Source organism: Uloborus diversus, chromosome 3, assembly GCF_026930045.1.
Source record: "Uloborus diversus isolate 005 chromosome 3, Udiv.v.3.1, whole genome shotgun sequence".
Classification (NCBI taxonomy): domain Eukaryota; kingdom Metazoa; phylum Arthropoda; class Arachnida; order Araneae; family Uloboridae; genus Uloborus; species Uloborus diversus.
Window position 1 is genome coordinate 124,838,983 of NC_072733.1, and position 16,191 is coordinate 124,855,173.

Here is a 16,191-nt window from a genome sequence, read left to right on the forward strand (position 1 = left end):
AGTTTGCAGAACAATTTATCACGATGGAAGCTTGAAATTTTAGGAGCTAAAAGTACAATTGGTTGTTAATGCACTCATTTATTTTTGTGAATTTGAGCTCATTATATTTTTTATAGCACGCGTGTAAACTCGTGAAAACGCGCCCTAGGAAAAATTTTTCCTGGATTTTAAGTTGTAATAAAATCTGAACAAAAATAATTCAAAGGTTTGTACTTCGCGATTATATTGTCAAAACACTTGTTTTTAAGGGGTTACAATTACAGAGCTTAAGTATCTATTTTCGAAAAGATATTGTCATCCAAAGTGGCTATCAAAACCGTTCAAGTGAAAAATAGCCTATTTTCAAAGCGCTATAGCTCAAGTTTGTCATCTCGCATCTTCTTTTCGTTTATACCATTAGAAAGAAAACATTTTTTTCTATCAAAACAAGTTTTCTCTTCGATGGTGTTCCTTCAAATAAGGAAAAAAAAGAGCTTGAAATTCTGTTTGTCGTAACGATTTGCCACGTTTAAGGTCAGGTTGTGGAAAATTTTATCACACTGAAAGTCTGAAATTTTAGGAACTTAAAGCACTTTTAGTTGTCAATACGTTCTAGTACTTTTGTGAGTTTGAGTTCATTAACTTTTGTGTAGCAAGCATGCAAAGTCTGGACAAAACGCAGTGGAGAAACTTTTCCTGGATTTTAGAATGTCATAAATTAAGAACAAAAATAATTCAAACGCTCGCACTTGGTAATTCTATTGCCAATGTAATTGGTTTTAAGTGAGCAGAAGTTACAGAGCGTAAATATTCATGTTCTAAAAGATATTGCCGTCCAAAGTGACTATAAAATAGGTTCACATGAAAAACATATTTTTCGTATAAAAAATAAATTCGCTTTCAGATGGTGTTCTTTCAGATAAGCATGAAAGAAATGAACTTGAAATACAATTTGTTGTTTACGAGAAAATATCGTTCCACAATGAATCAAGTTTGGTGATTGCCATGGAAAACGGCTTTTGAGATCTTACAACTGTTAGATGACAGAAACAGTTTTTAATTTATCTTTTAAAAATCTATTTTGCAAATGAAATATGGTAGAAACAGAAAAACATCTTGTTTTGTGTGATGTATCAGTCTGTATCCAGAACAGGATGTTTTTCTGTTTCTATCATATTTAATTTAAAAAATGAATTTCTAAAAGAGAGAGAGAAAAAAAAACTATTTCTCACTAATAACAGTTGCAAAATCACTTACACACCAAATCCGATGGTAACCACCATTCTTTATTCAATTTAGAACAAGATTTTCACGTAAACGACAAATAGTATTTAAAGCTCATTCTTTTATGCTTATGACTCATTCCATGTCAACTGACCTAATTTTTCAAATCGTCCCCACTCGACCATCTGCGATTTGGATAAAATTTTTATAGAGGCGTAGATATGCCTTTGAAACTAACCTATGCAAACTGTCAGCTTCCTATATCCAAATCCTGAGGATCTAGGATCTTCGAAAAATGTGATCCAAGATGGCGGATTAGCTTTTTGTGCCAAATTGCCATGTTTACACCAAGTTTACAGGAAATATTATTACACTGGAAGGATGAAATTTTGGGCGCTTAAATTATGTTTGACCGTTAGCATATTCAAGTATTTTTGTGAATTTGAGCTCGTTAGATTTTGTGTAGCATGCGCGTGAACTTGTGAAAAAGCGCAATGGGAATTTTTTTTCCTGGATTTTAGGTTGTCATAAAACTTGAACAAAGATAACTGAAAAGCTCGTACTGCGTGATTCCATTGTAAAAATGCTTGTTCTTAATGGGTTACAGTTACAGAGCTAAAATATCTATTTTCTAAAAGATATTGTGATTCAAAGTGGATATCAAAACCGTTCAAGTGAAAAATAGCCCATTTTCAAAGCGCTATAGCTCAAGTTTGTCACCTTGCATCTTCTTTTCGTTTATACCATTAGAAAGAACACATTTTTTACTTTCAAAATAAGTTTTTTCTTTGATGGTGTTCTTTCGAATAAGGATATAAAAACGAGCTTGAAATTATATCTGTCGTAACGAATTGCCATGTTCAATCTCAGATTACAACACGTTTTATAAAGCTGGAAGCCTGAAATTTTGGGAGCTTAAAGTACTCTTGGTTGTCAATACGTTCCAGTATTTTTGTGAATTTGAGCTCATTATTTCTTGTGTAGCCCGTATGCAAAATCTTGACAAAACTCAGCAGAGAAACTTTTTTCTGGATTTTAGAATGTCATAAATTCTGAACAAAAATTATTCAAATGCTCGAACATTGTAACTATATTGTCGATATGCATGTTTTTAATGGGTTATAGTTGCAGAGCGTAAATATTGATTTTCTAAAAGATATTGTCATCCCAAGTGACTATCAAAAAAGTTCACATGAAGAATAGCCTGTTTTTAATGCCCTGTAGCTCAAGTTTGTCACCTTGCATCTTCTTTTCGTTGGCACCACGAGAAAGAACATATTTTTTCCTATAATTTTTTTTTTTACGATGGTGTTCTTTCAGACAAGCGGGAAAAATGAGCCTGAAATACTATTTGTCGTTAGCGAGAAAATCTCGTTCTACACTAAATAAAGAATGGTGAATGCCATGACAACCGACTTATAGGGATTTTGCAACTGTTATTAGTCAGAAATAGTTTTTGTTAATCATTTAAAAAGTTCTTTGGCAGATTAAATATGTTAGAATCAGAAAAGTATTTTGTTCAGGAAGCAGACTGATACATTAGACAGAACAAGATAATTTTCTTTTTTTTATCATATTTCATTTGCAAAGTATCTTTTTAAATGATTAATAAAAAACTACTTCTGACTTATAATAACAATTGCATAATCCCTATAAGCCTGTTGTCATGGCGTTCACCATTATTTATTGTAGAACGAGATTTTCTCGCTAACAACAAATAGTATTTTAGGCTCATTTTATCCCGCTTGTCTGAAAGAACACCATCGGAAAGAAAATTTATTTTCATTGGAAAAAATATGTTCTTTCTCATGGTACCAACAAAAAGAAGATGCAAGGTGACAAACTTGAGCTACAGGGCATTAAAAACAAGCTATTCTTCATGTGAACTATTTTGATAGCCACTTTGCATGCCACTATCCTTTAGAAAATCAATATTTACGCTCAGCAAGTATAACCCATTACAAACATGCATATCGACAATAAAATTACAAAGTTCGAGCATTTGAATTATTTTTGTTCAGAATTTATGACATTCTAAAATCCAGAAAAAAAGTTTATCTGCTGCGTTTTGTCAAGACTCTGCAAACTTGCTACATAAAAGTTAATAAATTCAAATTCACAAAAATACTAGAACGTATTGGCAACCAAAAATACTTTAAGCTCATAAAATTTCAGTCTTCCAGTGTTATAAAATGTCCCGTAATCTGAGATTGAACGTGGTAATTCGTTACGACAGATATAATTTCAAGCTCGTTTTTTTATCCTTACTCGAAAGAACACCATCAAAGAAAAAACTTATTTTGAAAGGAAAAAATGTGTTCTTTCTAATGGTATAAACGAAAAGAAGATGCGAGGTGACAAACTTGAGCTATAGCGCTTTGAAAATAGACTATTTTTCACTTGAACGGTTTTGATAGCCACTTTGCATCGAAATATCTTATTGAAAATAGATATTTAAGCTCTGCTACTGTAACCCATTAAAAACAAACATTTTTACAATGGAATTACGCAGTACGAGCTTTTGAATAATTTTTGTTCAGATTTTATGACAACCTAAAATCCAGGAAAAAAATTTCCCATCGCGCTTTTTCACAAGTTCACGCGCATGCTACACAAAATCTAACGAGCTCAATTTCACAAAAATACTTTAAGCGCCTAAAATTTCAGGCTTCCAGTGTAATAAAATATCCTGTAAATTTGGTGTAAACTTGGCAATTTGGCACAAAAAGCTAATCTGGCATCTTGGATCACATTTTTCCAAGATCCTAGATCCTCAGGATTTGGATCCAGGAGGCTGAAAATTTGCATAGATTAGTTTCAAAGGCATCTCTACGCCTCTATAAAATTTCATCCAAATCGGAGATGGCCGAGTGGGGACCCCTAGGTCACTTGACATGGAATGACTCTTATCTGAAAGAACACCATTGGAATGAAAATTTATTTTTATAGGAAAATATATGTTCTTTCTTATGGTATAAACGAAAAGGAGATGCAAGGTGACAAATTTGAGCTACAGCGCGTGGAAAATAGGCTATTTTTCATGTGAACCTATTTAATAGTCACATTGGATGGCAATATCTTTTGGAACATCAATATTTACGCTCTGCAACTTCTGTCCACATAAAAACATGTATATTGGCAATAGAATTACCAAGTACGAGCATTTAAATTCTTTTTGTTCTTGATTTATGGCATTCTAAAATCCAGGAAAAAGTTTCTCCACTGCGTTTTGTCAAGACTTTGCATGCGTGCTACACAAAAAATAATGAACTCAAACTGACAAAAATACAAGAACGTAATGACAACCATAAGTACTTTTAAGTTTCTAAAACTTCAGACTTTCACTGTGATAAAATTTTCCACACCCTGACCTTAAACTTGGCAAATCGTTACGACAGACAGATTTTCAAGCTCATTTATTTCCTTATTTGAAAGAACACCATGGAAGAAAAAACTTATTTTGATAAGAAACAAATGTGTTATTTCTAATGGTATAAACGAAAATAAGATGTGAGGGGACATACTTGAGCTACAGCGCTTTGAAAATATGCTATTTTTCACTTGACGGTTTTGATAGCCACTTTGGATGGCAATATGTTTTCGAAAATCGATATTTAAGCTCCGCAATTGTAACCCATTAAAAACAAGTGTTTTTACAATATGATCACGAAGTACGAACCTTTGAATTATTTTTGTTCAGATTTTATGACAACCAAAAATCCAGGAAAACATTTCCCACCGCGCTTTTTCATGAGTTTCCACGGGTGCTATAAAAAATCAAATGAGCTGAAATTCACAAAAATACTTGAGTGTATTAACAGCCAATACAAAACTAGCATGCAAAAGGATTAAAAAAAAATTACAACGTGCACAATAATGCTTCAAGTGAAAAGTAAATTTGCAAAGTTTTTTAATTTAGTGTAAAGGAGTTTTGAAATGTCATTTTTCTCATATTTCTATGACTGTAAACTGTAATCGGTTAAATATTACGGGAGAACGGGGCTAAAAGTTCCGCGTGAAAGCTGGTTCCTTTGAAATAGCTCAATGAAGAAAAAAGATAAATGTATTTTGTAAATACTTGGTAAAATGGAATGTTGAAGTGCATCGATATATATACATATTTATTTATTTATTTATTTATTATTTCTTCTACAAGTGTCTCAAATACTAAATGTTTAAGCATATTTAATTTTTTTAGATTGAGATTTAGCTTGTTTTAGTAGGATAATAAATCCCTTCACACAATAAATTTTCAAATCCGTTACTCATACACAAAAAGTCATTTCTCGTTGATAGATGCCCAGTAATGACAACACATTATACTTCCCATGAAACAAGTGACTCACCTTGTTTATTTTCAGCCATAAACAAGTTGTTAGATTTTCTATGAGACATAAGACACATTTTGCTTTAAAAACTAAGTGTGGTTACTAGGAATTCTCACTTCCTTGAACTTGACGTTCAGGTATGTAAATTAATGTAAAAAGGAAGTTTACATATTTTTATATGCTTAACATGTACTGATAGTAGCAACGAAGAAAAAAAAATCTTTCGCAGAAAAATATATCCATTAGACTTATGGAAACTTGCTCACCTCCGTGATAGCTCTTGTCAATGTCATTGTCACGAAGGCCAGAATAAATAATGTAAGTGAAATACATCAATTTTAGACATTCTAACAAAACTAAAAATGAACAGTATATTCTCAAACTTACTAATTTGTAAATATGTGTACTGTACTGTATGTATACTGTTCTATTTTTAACAGAAAGTTGAACTAAAATGATAACTAAAATGTAAGCTGTACTGTAACTAAGAGAGTTTAATATTAGATTCACACTAATCATTAAAACAGCTCATTGTTTGTACAATTACATAATTACTTCTTTGATATTAAATTGGCCTCTATTTTCAAACGCTATAAGTTTTTTTCTTTTCTTTTTTTTTTTTCATTTCCGTGAACAAGGTTTTCAAAAAAATTATTAATGAGTAAAATAATTAGAATTTAGCTGGACCATTGTTTTATGTTACTTCTAGTAGGTACCACTTAACGTTAGAATGAGGAAAAAAAAAGGTTTTGATATTGAAAAATATTTCTGTACAAAAGTTACACCTTTTTTAATGTTCATAGAATTTTTTTGTCTCGCGTACTCATAAATTAGACGTCACTTGAATACTTTCTACAGGTCAAAGTAAGTTTCTTTTGTTTCTCTATAATCAGAAGAGAAAACATAAAAACTTGCTTTCTCTTTCATTTCTTATTTTTTATTATAAACTATGCTAATTTTTAACTGACATTGCATTTTGAGATAAAAACACTCAACAAGTTTATCTTGAAATTCAAGAAGACGAGCTTAAGGCCGGTTAACATATGTATCAAAACTGCATTTTATGCTTATCTGCAGATTTTTTCTCAATTTCAGTTTTGTTTGAGAAACTTGAAAAGGTAATTACTCCTGCAAACACCTTTTATAAAATAGAATGATTTAACCTTAGAAAATGAGTCAGCGAGAAATAAAATAATACAGAACCTTTTTTTTAAATAAATCCGTAGAATAAATGCTAATCTAAACATTCAGTACCACACCAAGAGTACACACTAGTCTCTACTACGAGTAGTTTGTTTTCAGGAATACTTTATTTATAAGGAGAGTAGGAAACGTGTGAAAAAGACAGTGTCTTGAAACAAAAACTTTAGACTCGTCCAGTTCTTCTCAGCAAATAAGTTCGTTCATTTCCATTTTTCAGGGCTGTCTCGTTATTTTTCGCCGAAAGCGGTGAAAAAAAATCTTACAAATGAAGGCTAACTTTTTAAATCTGATCAAATATTAAGAAACTTATATCAAAAAAAAAAAGAGAGAGAGAGAGAGAAGTAATGGGCATTGGATTAGGCATGCTATGATTTGAATGTGTAGTACAATTTTTCAAGTGCATGCGCGGAGAAGTGAAAAAATTTTTTCATTCAAGTCATATTCATATTCATTGAATTATTCATTTTATTTATCAGTTCTTGCTCATTCATTCATTTATTCATTCCTTTATTTAGTCTTCATGAACTGATTTATTCAATTATTTAATCAATCATTCATTCATTTATTTACGATTTCATTTATTTTTTTCTTTATTCCTTTATTTATCCATTAATGTTTTATCATTTTAAAGAAAAATATTTTTAATTACTCAAAGAGAATATATTTCATTTGAAAAATATTTTATCAATCACTTTATTCTATGCATGGGCACAGTGATATACTTTTTCACTTTTATTTGCATGCAGTAACAAGTTAACTGACAAAAATGAAAAATAACAAATCAATACAAGTTAAACTATAAGATACATTGTTATCTCTTGATGTACCGTAATTTTCAAAGTAAGCTTCCACATAGAGGAAGTTCATTTTTAAAAATGTAGTTTATCTTAACTATTTTATTTTATCCTACATTCTCCTACATGCAATTAAGGGCAAGGACAAAATCGAAACGGCATTAATTGCTAGTTAATTACCAGAAAGGTTTGACACATTGATAATGTAGCAATTAAAAAACCATTTTCAAGAAATATCTCTAAAATGTTTTTAAATTCATCTTTAAAACATACAGAAACAATCAACCATTACTTTTAAAACTCCATCAAAATACTTAACAAAAATATCTACCTTGCATCAATCTAGATCGTGCGTGCTAGAAATTTTATGCTACGAAATATTTTATGACGTAATGTAATTTTATCAGAGAAATAAAGCACATTTCAACAGAAAATCAAAATCGACATAAGAGGATATTATTTGCAACATAATTGCTGTTTGAAAATACTTCGGAGAAGATGAACTGACACGTGCGGTTTCGGAAAAATGAAATGGAACAAAACATACTAGAATATAATTCAATGACGGGAAACTTCTGTTGCATACATGACATGGTAACAAAATACACGAAATTCGTTTCGAAGCAGTCTATAGCTTATTTTTATAAGTATTTTATAAAAATCAGGCGGTTCAAACAATGCTTTTAAAAAGTAATATTAACAATAACAATATTTACATTATTAATGGATTTTTAAATTTTCGATTGAGGTTCAACCCTTTAAGGACATGAGACATATGTGTCTCCTAACCAAAATTTATTTCACAAATTATCGACTAGAAATAATTAATTAACTATATTTTTCCATGCAGTAGGGAGATCATAATCTTAATTTTAACAAATAAAAGTGAAAATTGCCTAAAAATGTAGTATGATTGATTTTTGAAATTATCGGAAACAAAATATATCGATTTAGAACATCACATTCATACCGTCCCGTTTCTACTAATTCATAGGATTACTTTTTAACTGATGATTAAAAGTAAGTAATGTCATTATAATTATACAAATCTTTCTGTGTTAACAATAAATAGACCAAATTTTTAAAAACTGTTGTAGTTTTGCATCTCTAATGGACCATTATGAAACATACATCGCAGCCATTTAAGGGATGCACAAAAAACAAAAGGTAAAAAGGTTTTGAAAAGCAATTTTAGTTGCCGAAAAAACACAATTTACATAAATTCTGGGATTTTCTTTCAAAAAGTCAGAATACATATACAAAAATATAAATGTTTAAAATTTTTATTCTAATACCCCATTCAAATGCTTCTTTATAACACTCTTTTCACATGTCTTAATAATTAATTACAATCCTTTGCAATTTTTAGCTCGCGTAATTGCCGTAATGTTACGTAAAATTAACCAAAAATGCATCTTTTTCAAAGTTCTTTTTTTTTTTTTTTTGCAGATTGCAATATTTCTTCTTTTACAGCCCAGATATGGTTTTCTCCCATAAATGTGCACTATACAGCTCTTTGGTTTAAATGCAGTTATATTTTATATCATTAACAATCCAGAACCTACCACGACGAGATGGCTTCATTTCATGTTCCACCTTGTCCTTCCCATTCACACAGCCAAGTTATTTACGTACATACTTTATGACTTTAAACACGTTTCTACTTTTGAATACAGGTTTGAAGTTGAACTCTGACTCAATTTTAGCATTGATGATCACGAGTATAATGTTTCTCTTATAAATCCATATATTTCCTATTCCCTTAATACCAATCTATCTACTCATTTACCAGTACCCTTTCAACAGGCGGAGTGTAAAAGGGGAATATTTGTTGAATTATTGAAAAAGCTTCAACTGCTTTTGAATTATAATCAACTGTACTTGGTTGATATTGTCAATGTAATGCTGGAAGAAAATGCGATCTTGATCTTGCTGCCAAAAATTCACGACATTTCACTCATCAGAGTTTGTTAACGTGAGCTAATGGATTCTTTAGAAACATATCTAATTATTTTAGGATTTTATAAACACCTCTCCAACTGTTTTTAACCATTTCTCGACTATATTTTACTTTTTCTTACATAAAGAAATGAATTTTTACTGTATTTTAAAAAAGCTGTATTATTCAACATAAAATATTGTTTCAATGCACAAAATCGATGATCATTGGGAGAGAGAGAGACATGAAATAAAACAGTACGGTACGTAAAGTATGTAGTAATAATAAAATGCAGCAATATAATAATACTGTGCAGTAGATACAGTAATTATATTTATAACTAAACAATTGAAGATGATCACGGGACGCGGGAGCGTCCCGCCCCGCCAAGGAAATCAAACGTCAGCAGCCAACAGAAGCAAATCCACCGCCAAAGACGAAAGAAAATGAAAGCGACCAAGAACAAGATTACACGACAGAACAAGTTGGGGCTTTTTGGGTTTTTCACCCCTCTGTATCTCAGCCCCATGAAGACCCCTGGAGTTGACTTTTGGTACACTCAATCTCTAGTGGCCCCGGACGCCGTAAACCAAAATACAATCACCTGGACCATCAGGGGGAGGAGGTATTAAAGTTATAAAATCACTGTTCAAAAAAGTTTTCGCTTTCTTTCACAGGGCTACAGCCCAGACGAAAAAAGGAATCAAGCTGAAATTTCGCACACACATTCCTTGCTCCCTACTGATGTGCCTTTTGTGCCATTTGACCCCCTTCCCTTTCCCCCCCTCGTTTTTACCCCCCAAATCGGGCCTTCCCGGGGTTCTATCACAGCCTCCGGGGGGCTACGGTAATGATTTTTTGTATACATATTCTTTGGGGGCCATTGAGTACATATACAATAATTCAACCCCCAGGGACATCATGGGCCGGAGTAATTGAAGTTTGAAAATCACTAATTTTCCCTAAATTCTTATGTACTTATTCTCAGCTCATAGGGTTTGTTTATCTCGGACTGCAATTGCAAGGTTACAACAGATCTAACAGTTATTCCAAAGTTGTCTTAGGAAATGAAATTCAATCAAGACTAAAACATATCCTACAGTTGCAACTAGGCGTTAAATCGCGGATATCACAAATTTGCCACAGCGACTGCGCATGCGCGCAGACTTAGCTCATTGGGCTTTCTGTTTTCAGATTCTATGTTGTTTGTTTATACTTAAGCAGAGAAACAAATTAATGAATGAGATTAGAATGCTGTCCCCCCCCCCCCAAAGTTTTGCCGATACGAAATTTCCTTCCCCCTGTTTTTCAGTTTTGATATATTTATGGAGGGAAGAAATTTTAAATGTCGGCGCGAAACTAGGGTTAAACCATTACAATACTTTACGTGACAAATTATATGAACTGTACGCATATGAATACGGCACATATAACTTTTTAATTGAAAGCGGAAAATAGCACTTTTTTATTGGTTTGCTTATTTTCTAAATTAATGGATTTTTTACAAACAACACATAATGAATTGAAAATATATGAAATACGTGGGTGGATATCCGTGCTTTGCAGTAATTTGTTAGCTGAAAAATTTTTTGCAATTAATTTAAGCAAGATTTTTAATGAGCTTAGTCCGCGCGCAACATGCGCATTCGCTATGGCAAACTTGGGATATCCGCGATTTGACATCGAGTAAAGTTGTATAGATCTTCTGACACATTCAAATTTGAAATATTTAATGGCTTAGTTTTTTTTTTTTTTTTTTTGCTTGGTGATAACATGCGTTATTTCGTTTTTTAAATGAACTTTTAAACAAAATTAGGTATTAAACAAGACAAAGACTTCTATCAAGAAAAAGATAAATCACCAAACAATTAAAATTATCCTATAAAATGTAAAATAATCCACGATTTAAGAAAAAATGTAATTAAACAAAAAGTGAAAAGCTAGATTAAAATAGCCCTCAAGATGTAAAACATTTAAAGAAACCTTCATGAAAATGTTGAATAATCTGTCAAATAAAGAAACTGTAATAGAATTTATTGCGAAGTTGTAAAATACTCGAAAACAATATAATTTAAAATATAGTATTTTATTATCCAAGAAGTTTTCTTTGGAGCAGAGAGGATACAAGGATTGCAATAAAATTTAAACCGCCCAATTCTCGCAAAATGAACATAGAATCTTAATAGTCAGAAAATAACTTGACGTAAAATTAGGCTAGCCATTATTGTTCCTTAAAAACACAAAACAGCGTTGCTTCATTTGAAAATTTTCTGACTTGACGTTTTCAATTCTAAAAATACAGACAAAGTAATAATATCAATGCAAAAAGATGTGATATCTCATCAAAAACAACCCTGTTGTAAAAATTTCCCCGCCAAGAAAACCTTTAACTTTTCCGCACAAAAAAGAAAACCTGCATCCTAAACCCAAAAACCCTCAGCCATAAAAAGTTATGATATCTAGTTTGCCCGCCAAATATCTGCCAAACTATCATCCTCCCTCTTCTCCCTTTTCATCGCAGCTACTTCCATTAGAACCTCCTCCCACCTTCAACTCCTCAGAAATATGGATAGATCTTTTAAATTGTTTATCTTGTTTGGCGGGAAGCTTTTCAAAGTGAAGTGGTTGCTTGGGTGAGCAAAAAGGGTGGTGGGGAAATTTTTACAACAGGGTTGTTTTTGATGAGATGGTAATTACGATCAGATGTTATCAGTCTTCCTCTGAGAGAGCATGCACATCAGGCAACTTGTCCGAAGAAGAGGAAGAAGAAAGAGTGATGAATTGTGTGTGATCTCGATCTTTCTGCCAAAGTTATTCTTTCGAAAACTTCCGCGTTGTGGACAAGAAATTCGCTTTAGTTCTAAAATTCGTTATTATGGAAAAACTCGCGGTATGGCCATTTCGCGTAAATCGAATTGGTTGCAGCGCGAGTCGACTGTATTTTTTTTCCCCACCAGCGCATTGCATACCCTACTGACTACTGTTGGATGCTTCCCATGTCAATTACAAGCTATACTAGCAAAACGAATTGAAATAGAGCAGATTAAGATGCTTCTAACATAAGTTATAAATACTTATCTCAACATAGTTCAACATTACCAAAAAAAAAAAACTGGAGTCAATTCAACTGTTTTTTTTTTTTTTTTTTTGTCATATTTATGCTCAGCACATTGTATCCATTAGGAATTGTTCACATTCATCATAGAAGAAGGAACTTCTTGAAAATTTGTTTTCCAATGTTATAAGAAGTAACCATTAAAATCAGAAACATTTCCAATCTAAAAGCGTCATAAATGTTGCTCCACACATTTCGAGTAGCCTTGAAACGTCAAATTGTGATATACGTTTGTCACATAAACCGAATGTCACCAAGAACAAAAGACAAGAGAGGACACTATCTACGCATACGCAGCGAACAATATAAGCACACAATACTATAATTCAATACCTTTTCCTATTATATTTTAAGATAAATCCTTCACATTATTGCTGCATTTAAACAACCTGAAGAAATCTTAAAATTTAATTGAAATACAAAATGGTTTTTAGTTTGTCAGACACTTTCGCTACGTAGTTAAAAAAGTATTTATTAATTATTTTTGAGCGTTTAAGTTAGTATTATTTCTCACTTTTCCTATGAAAGAGTAGGGGAGTTTAGTTCATCGTGTCAACGCAGTTTTCAAATGCCTTTGTGATGTTAAATACAATAAATCCAATATATTTAACAAGCAAAATAAATAAATAACATCAAATAGCTTTTGAAATTTCGGAAACTCCTTTATGAGTGTCAGTGCAACCTTATAAAAAGAAAACGTAAGACCTTGTTTTTCTCCTTAGCACTGCAGTGAGGGGTTTCCGGAAGGAACAATAGTTTTTTAATCTTATAAAAATATTAATCACTTATGAGAACTGTGCTTTATATATTTGGTTTTTGTACAAAATAATAATAATTAAAGTAACAAAATATTTTTAAAAACTTGTAATAGTGTTTTTATTTTGAAAAACCAACGTATAACTGACAGCTGATTTCTACGATGTTAAGCTTACATTTTAGTTGATTAGATCATGTACAAAATAATTGAGAAAAACAAAGTTTTCGGAAATTAAAAAATCTGAAAATATGTGGCAGGTTCATCCTCCAACATGTGGTATGATAAAATACCTCATCATACCATCATTACTATGAAAGCTCGTCAGGAACGCTTTGGCTAAAGGAGGTTTCTATAAAATATCGCTAAAGACGCCAAATTTCAGTCCGTGATCTCACTGAGAAGTCAAGACTTGCGAACCTGAAGGTCATTAATATTCATCAAGAAGCAATTTGGGTGATCGTTTTTCTGAAATTCTAAGTTACTTGGAAAAAAGGCCGCAATAAGTTTAGGGAAAGGTAAAATATCAGCTTGGGTTTATAAACTGCGGATGAACTAAAACATTTTCTGAGACTATGTTTTAGAACACCAAGACACAAAATTAAGTGAAGGTATTTTCAGTTATTGATGTGAGGGAAATATGTCCCTTAGAACTCTTAATATAAAGGGTGTCCCAAAATTAACGCAAGATTTGAATTTTCCGCCGTTTTTGCAGTAATTGGTTGGCAACCCTGAAATCTGAACAATTTGACAGTTGAAAATTTAGGGTTATTAAAAATGGAGCGTTATACGATACAATAACGCGTTTTCATTATTGAAATAACATTTCAAAAATAATGAAAGTTGAGGCTGGTCAAGCAGTTACTGTTATTGGCGCTCGGTATCGCAACACGGTAATGCACGGGTGGTTGTGGGCTTGTTGACATAGACCTTTGAATTCAAATAACCCTATAAGAAGAAATTTAAAAATGTTAAATCACACGATTTAGGGTGCCAATTCTGATCACCGAAATGAGAAAATACGCGACCAGGAAATGCCTCATGCAGTAATTGAAATGTTTCACTCTCTCTCTAGCTGTATGGTACAATAACACCCCATTTTTACTAACCCAAAACTCTCAACTGTCAAATTGTTCTTTTTTCATGGCTGCCAACAATTTATGGAAAAATGGTGGCAAACTCAAATCTTGCGTTAATTTTGGGACACCCTTTATAATAAACCAATATATTACGTTTTAAGGGTTCTACTATCAAATTTGTAATAAAATTGAATATGATTTCGTGCTGAAATCCATGATTATAGGCACGAAATAATCGATTACTCATCTATTTGGCCATTAAAATGCAAAAATTTTAATAGCTACGTTTAATAATTAGATACAATAAAAAACTACGTATGCAGTCTGACAAAAATTACCAATTTCCGGATAGATACATTTAGCTGGATATGCATCTGTTTTAAATAGAAGTCGTAACTTAATGTTAATATGAAGGTTAGAAGCAAAAAGCAAAGCTAAATAATGTTTGTTTAAGTTCAATGAAATAAATGTTCATTACAAAAGTTACAAGGAAATAATAGCGTTCTCGATACTTAGACTCTGATGCCAACTATCTATTACTTTATCATTTACCAGGAAAGAGAATATTTAATTGATTTAGCATTTACAAGTTGATGTGAAATGGTTATTACGGAATAATACGTGTGTTTATCTGACACGAAACGTCTTTCAAGAAAAGATTATGTTATTACGTGAACATTGCAGAATTTTTTTGCTTTAAATTTACTTTTTAATGTTTGTCAAAATGAGTGAATAAATCGTGACTATTGTGTCTAATTTAATATGTACGAAGATAATGCATGGTTAATTAATTTTAAATGCAGGTTTATTAATTTGATGTGAAATCAAAATATGTTTTTCACATTATTTGATGTATATGCTCAGAAAAGTGTTGAAATAGTTTAAATTAAACTTTATTTTAATGCGAAACAGAATACCTTATTTTCATGAAACGGGCAAAAGTTTCAACGAAACATTTGCGTTTTTAACACTTAATGTCAGATATGCATTACTTTTAATCAATTGCCAACGATTGTAATATTTACCTCGCTGGTCTTGTTCAAGCAGCTTGTCTGCTCAATATGTAAAATCGTTACATGTGAAAAAATGCTAATAACAGTTGTTTTGGATCAAGCTTTTACGTGCATAGATTTTGTACGTACAGCTAAAAGGCCAAAGATCCACGAGGACAGTCAGTACAAATAATTTAGAACTTATAAAGAAAGACCGATAAAAATTATAAAATCATAGGTGCCAGGAAGAAATTTTTGGGTGCCTGACAAATTATTTCTGTAGAGGGAAATTCAATGCAACAAAGCTTTTGAAAGATTCTTGTTCTCAAAAAAAAATTAATTACCAAGGTTTTTTTTTTTTAGTCAGTCGGGTGACTTGGATTTGTCGGCCCCTACATGTAAATATAATATCTACCTCTAAAAATTCCTCAAAATTAGAGCTTTTTGAATCACGAAGAATAATGCAGAATATATCGTCGGCACCATACTAAATTAACGAATGTGAAAATTGGTACTTTTCAGGACAGCCAAAACATTGAATACATTTTTCCTCACCTGACGTGTTTAGTTATTTTCAATGTTTTAATTTTATAGATAATTTTAAGAGTAAAAAAAAATACTGTTGTTTGAAGTAGTTATAACCAGTAGCCCTTTTCGAGCACAACGGCAAACATCGAATTTGAAAACGAGATTTTTTACATTCGTTAGTTTAGCATGGTGCCGACGATATAATAGAACCAAAAAGAGTCGGTTTCAAGAAAAATCAAAGTAAGCAAAGCATAAA

General features: G+C 31.8%; 1 protein-coding gene across 2 annotated transcripts in view; it reads right to left on the reverse strand.

Annotated features, from left to right (window-relative positions):
• LOC129218366 (SEC14-like protein 4) overlaps positions 1-16,191 on the reverse strand; it is a 144,215-nt gene that overhangs the window by 107,365 nt on the left and 20,659 nt on the right. The window lies entirely within an intron of this gene.